Source organism: Rutidosis leptorrhynchoides, chromosome 2, assembly GCF_046630445.1.
Source record: "Rutidosis leptorrhynchoides isolate AG116_Rl617_1_P2 chromosome 2, CSIRO_AGI_Rlap_v1, whole genome shotgun sequence".
Classification (NCBI taxonomy): domain Eukaryota; kingdom Viridiplantae; phylum Streptophyta; class Magnoliopsida; order Asterales; family Asteraceae; genus Rutidosis; species Rutidosis leptorrhynchoides.
The window spans coordinates 659,958,643-659,965,497 of NC_092334.1; positions in this window are offsets into that span (position 1 = coordinate 659,958,643).

Here is a 6,855-nt window from a genome sequence, read left to right on the forward strand (position 1 = left end):
ATAAGTAAACACGTGCAAAGACAAAGCTAGTCTTGACCTAAACAAATAGGGTTGTATCAATAACGATAAACACGATCGGTCAAAGATGTTCAATTAGTCCTATGGCTCGTTACGACTCGATTATGTAGCATGTGAATCAATTTGTCAAGTTTCATGCAAGATACAAGTATAGAAACAAGTTAGGAATGTTGCATAATCATTTGGTTAAGTTTGACAAAAAGTCAAACTTTGGTCGGTCAAAGTCAACGAAAAAGTCAACACGTTCGGGTCGGGTCCCGAACTATTTTTCTGAGGTTTTTAATCATATATGAGCATGTTAGAACAAGTTACATGTGAATCGGAGGTGCATAGCATAGCAAACATTATTCGAAAATTGACAAAGTTGGACAGACCACTTTGGCGCGCCGCGCGGGTATATGGTGCGCCGCGCCATTACCTGTGCAGAGAAATCTGGCAGTTTTTAAGTTTTATGCACGAACCTAACTTCAAACAATCACCATTTATGACCCGCAAACAACCAAAACATGTATCTTACATCATCGGAAAGGTATTTTGACAAGGAAAACAACTAAACACATTTCAACAATCACATTTACTTTTACAACAACCAAAATCACATTCAAAGCTTCTCATTAAATGCATTCAAGTTCATAAATGAAATTTAATGATTCGGCAACCAATTTACATGAATGATATGCCGTTTCGAAGGTGATCAAGCATACACTATAACCTAACACTTACAAATAACATTTCATGTCATTCAAAGCATTAAATGTTCACATTAAATTCTATCATACCCTAACCAACAACATCAAAATCACTAATCATGTTTATGAAGTTTTCTAAAACAACCTACACATCAAATTGAAGCTAGTGATACTAGGAACACATTTAATACATGCATTTATAACATTTAACAACATTCAAACAACCAAATCACCAAATCAAACACACCAAAGTTTGTATTCAAACTAGTTACTTCAAATAACGAAATCGAACATATAAATCATATATTCATGTTATACTTGAGCCATAGACACTAATTAACAACTTTATAACTTAAAAACATCAAGAACACAAAATCTAGTGATTTTAGAAAGTTACCCAAATGTAATGAAATTGGTATCAAATTGTAGAGGATGAAGAGAGGATTCCAAATATGGAATTTGTTTTGATGTTAGCTTCTAAATCCGAATTTAGATGATGAATCTTTGGGTTGAAGATTTAGAGAAAATGTGGAAGTATGAGAGAAAAAGGAAAAAGAAAATAGGAAAATGAATGGATGAGGAGGGAGTTTGACTCCTTTGACCTAGTCACCCTTTTTGGCACTTTGGCAAGTTTAGTCCCTCAAGTTTGTAGTCGGGTGCGAGAATTAACCGAACAAATTATTTTAAATTACTCGAGAGTACGGGAGATATTATAATCCAATAACGAAAATATTATGAATGTTAGCTAACGGAGGATACGAATCTAGTCACGAAGGATATTATTAAAATAAAAAGACGGGCGTTAAAATAATTTAACGAAAAAATGCGGGATGTTACAAATAGCCATCTGTTTATATATATATATATATATATATATATATATATATATATATATATATATATATATATATATATATATATATATATATATATATATATATATATATATATATATATATATATATATATAACTTGCGAACCCTCTTTTTCTCCTTGGTGGCCAACCATTATTAAAAAATATCCCCACTCACAACTTCTTTTGTTATATGATTGTGCACCACTTTAAATTTGATCTAACTGTCGGTGGATTTTTTTGAAGCAAGACAACGAACCTTTGAAACCTTTAAGCATAAACTGTATTAATTATTTGATAACCGGGTCAACTATTGTTCATGGATCGGGCTGCTGAATTGGGCTTAGGTTTTGTTTTCATTGGGCCGATGGGAGTAGGATTGGATCATTACCTTCATGTTAGCAGCAAATGTTAGGAACAAAGGGGAGTACGTTGTTGATCGCTTATGATATAATGATTATGATACAGGATGGTGCTATGATTATCATGATACAAGATGAAGATTATGATCATGGTTTATGATTAGATGATGATGTTATGATGTAAATTAATATGATGAAGAATGATGATAATGAGTATGAAGAAGAAAACAGTCGTAATGGTTATAAAGATTTATTCCGTTATTTATTCAGAAAAACATAAATAGAGTGATGGTTAGGAGCATGTGTGTTTAACCGAGAGGTCTCAGGTTCGAATCCGGGAAATGACAGTTTTTATATTTTTGGAGTTTTTCTCTCTTAAGGTAGTATTTACCATTATTATTATTATTATCATTCTTATTATTATCATTCTTATTATTATAAGTAATATTATTATTATTATTATTATTATTATTATTATTATTATTATTATTATTATTATTATTATTATTATAGTTATAAACATATTAAAGTTTATGACATCAAAGTAAATATGATGATAAAATAAGCATTTATATGATCTTAGAACTTAAAGTAATAAAAGAGATAATTAATAAAATTACACTTTCAATTTAATTATGAAGTTTGTATGAAAACAGAATGTATACAAGTTGTTTAAGGAATTTAAAACATGATTTTAAAACATACATATACATGAAGGTTAGTATTATTAAAACGGTTTAATGGTATATTAGATAAATAAGAATTCGATAAGAGTTGTAAACCTTAATGATAATAACTGTATTATGATAAAATATGGCAAAGATTAAAATTAAATATATAAAACAATAGATAAGCCATGATCTACATAAAAATATTATGATTATTATTGTTATAAGTATTATTATTATTATTATTAGTATTAACATGATTTTAAAATGATTATTATTATTATTAATTACACTTACTATTAGTATTATTATAGAATAATTCAACTTTTTATTTAAAATTATTTTATCAAGTAACTATTAGATATATAAAACTATACGTACCACATATAACTTAAACAATATTAATGATTTATATAAAATTAATATAGTTATTTCATTAAGGAATATAGTTATTTTATTAAGGAAACATATAAGTTATTAATATAATGTTTATATCATTAATAAATATATATATAAATTTGATCGATTTCAACTATATGTGTTAATATATATGCAACTGATATAGGTTCGTGAATCCGAGGCCAACCTTACATTGTTCAATATAGTCATATGTATTTTTACTACAAAATATATTAGGTGAGTTCATTTGATTTCCCTTTTACTCTTTACATTTTTGGGACTGAGAATACATACGCTATTTTTACAACTGCTTTATTAAATGCTTTTGAAATATATTTTAAACTGCGAATACATGAAATGCTTTTATAAATGTTTGACGAGATAGACACAAGCAAAACATTCCTCGAATGAATTATTATGCAGACATAAGTTCTGTGGATTATTATTGAATTATGTGGATTTGATAATTGCTACTAATTGTTGTGAATATTTTTCCCCTGATTATTATTGCTTGGTAACCTAAGAATTAGGGAACATCACTAATTTTGAGAATTAGTGCACGCCTAATTGACGCGAATCCTAAAGGTAGCTACCGAGTTTAACACCCCCACCCAGAATGTTCACTAGACGGAAGGGCTAGTGGGCGTGGTGTTTAGTACTTCGAAGTTTATATGATTATTATACAGGCGAGATGTTCTGTTTTGGGGATATTATTTATGCGCATTATATGTTAAGGTCGGTTACCAAACCAAGTTATGAAAGCAATGAAAAGTGAATGTTATGTATCGAGAGAATGATTTTATACACAGGTTATGTATATGTTATTTTTGTGCACGAGATATGTGTACGGTTACTTAGATTTATGAAAAATGATTTCGTACACGAGAAAGGTGTACTGTATTTAAAAGATATCGCATGTACATTACAGGTGGGTATAGGATTCGGGCCCATTTGTACCATGCAGCATTTAAATCTTGTGGTCTATCAAAATTACAGAATTTATTTGTTTTATGATAAACTTATGAACTCACCAACCTTTTAGTTGACACTTTAAAGCATGTTTATTCTCAGGTATTAAAGAAACCTTCCGCTGTGCATTTGCTCATATTAGAGATATTACTTGGAGTCATTCATGACATATTTCAAAAGACGTTGCATTCGAGTCGTCGAGTTCATCAAGATTATTATTAAGTCAATTATAGTTGGAGGTATTATGAAATAGTATGATTGCCATCAACTTTTGATGTAAAGAAAGTTTGTCTTTTGAAAACGAATGCAATGTTTGTAAAATGTATCATATATAGGTCAATTACCTCACGATGTAATCAACTATTGTGAATCGTTTATATTGTATACGAACGGGGCATTTCAATAACCACGTTAAATATCCTTGTCGTTTATACTTTTATTTATCGTATCGCTAATTCGTTTGTTGTATGTGGGTTATGTGATTGTTGTAAATCACGTGTTCTTGTTAGGGTCCACTACCGAATTCCTAACAATATCTAGGTCCATTTGGTTTTATATTACGTTTTCTACGGTCATAAGTTTGATTGATGCTAGTACGTATGATTTTGATTGATACTAGTACTTATGACGTTTTTAGTGGGCATAGCTCAATGGTTCTCCCCATGTACTTTGTGTCATGGGATAGGGAGAGGTCGTGGGTTCGATCCTTAGGGATGCCATGATTTTCTTTAAACCAATTGAACACCAATAATGGTGGTATATATTGACCCTATAGGGAGGTTTTACCGGATTCGTTCACGGACCTCTACCCGGAATCACTGACCGAATGGATGTGTTCCCGGGTACCGTCGATCGGGTTCGGGTTTCCGCCCGAACGTGTTTGTTACGTGCAAATGATGAGGGTCGTTGAAAGAAATGATCTACTGATGTCAAAAAAATTGCAGTTTAAAAAAAATATATAAAAAAAAACTCTTCTATATGAAAGACCACTTTTAATTAACTCTTCTATATGAAAGACCACTTTTAATTATTGAACTAAAAAAACTCTTCTATATGAAAGACCACTTTTAATTATTGAACTGTGACATAAAATTGACGAACCTTTTAAAAACCAATACAAACAAAGATGTATATATCTCTTCTCTACCCTTTACAAAGCATGTGGCTTACTACCACATGTCACAAACTCATTGATCTTCTCTCTCCTATTCCATTTGTCTAAATATAATTGGCCAAAATAATCCACCTATGCAACCCCAATAATTGGACACCTGTCACCCATCAACATTGAATCCAAAAACACCAATTGTTTACGATAGTTTCTTCATTCAAACTCACCAGTTACAAACCCTACCCCCACCGTCTCTCTCGCTCTTCATCTCTTCACCGCTCTTCGCCACCACTCTTCGCCACCGCAATCACCACCCAATCGCCACCGCAATCACCACCCAATTGCCACCGCAATCGCCATCCAATCGTCACCGCAATCGTCACCGCAATCGCCACCCAATCGCCACCGCTCTTCACCACCACAATCGCCACCGCATCTTCATGTTTAGGGCTTCTGGTAATCAATTCCTCAGGAAAAAAGACCCATGGATTCCGCCGATCAATCCAGATTCAACATTCATCTTCATCTTCATTAATCTTTCAATCGTCGCTTTGCCAAAATCGATTTATGTTGAGGAGAATTGTGTGTTAATTCTTCTAATCCATGTTACCAGGTTGGATGTTTAGCTTTAATTTTTATTCTTTATAAATCTTTATATTATGTATTTTAGGGTTTAATATGATTTTGTAAGTATCAAATAATTTTTTGATGATTTGGTTTTGGTTTCTTATATCTTGGTTTATGATTATCTTTGATTTTGGTTTTTAATCGTGTTTAAGATTGGTTCTATGATTATGCTAAATTGTTACCCACTTTATCCTCTCTGTGTTACTAAATTACACTGCAAGTGGAAGTTCCACTGATTATATTCGAAATGGAGATTTATTGATTTTGCCAATAGAAATTATTCCCATAACTATAAGTGCCATGAATCCTGAAGTTTTTTATGTATACATGTAACATATGCTATAATTTTGATTTTATTTTTATGTAAAGACACTCATTTTTAAATGTACATGCAGGAAGAAGCATTCATGATATGAGTCCATGCTCACTGGCGAGTCCCTTGGTTTTCATAGAAGAAAGTCTATTAGTCTCTGCTGGAACAATAAATTGGGTATCATGTTCACAATATCACTTCGTAATTTATCCAAGTAGAAGTTTTTATTATGTTTAAGGATAAAATTTCTTCCTTGGACCCCTGTTTGACCAAAACCATGTTTAATATGGAGTAATTCATTTTCCAGGATGGTCCACTGAAGATTTAAGTTTCTTCTACTGGCTCCAACTCAACAATAACAAAGATCACTTAAATGGTCAGTCTTCGTTTCAATATTAGAAAAATGTATTATTTAGAGTATCTATAAATAATTCAAAAGTGCAAAGTTATTCTAATGTCGACTATAAAATGTCTTATGATGTATCCTTACTCCAAACGCTGTTTTTCAAGGTACCTTTACAAACATGATGCAAAACACTAATTTATATTTGCGTACTTCTCTTAAACAGTTTCAGATTGTAATCCTTACTTTTTAGCGTAAATGATCTGCTTTTCTGAATATTTTTTGAATCAGGGAGCAACCTGTGGAATGTACCTATGGAAACAAATTATCAGATTATATTGAACCGGTCATATGCACAACCTCAATCAAAATGCATATATTATTCTCTATACATAGTGATTTAGAAGGTTAAGTCATCATTTTAATACATCATGCGCCAAACTAAGGATACATCTCTATGGCCTTTTACATCATTATTTAAGTTCTCAAACTTATCTATTTGA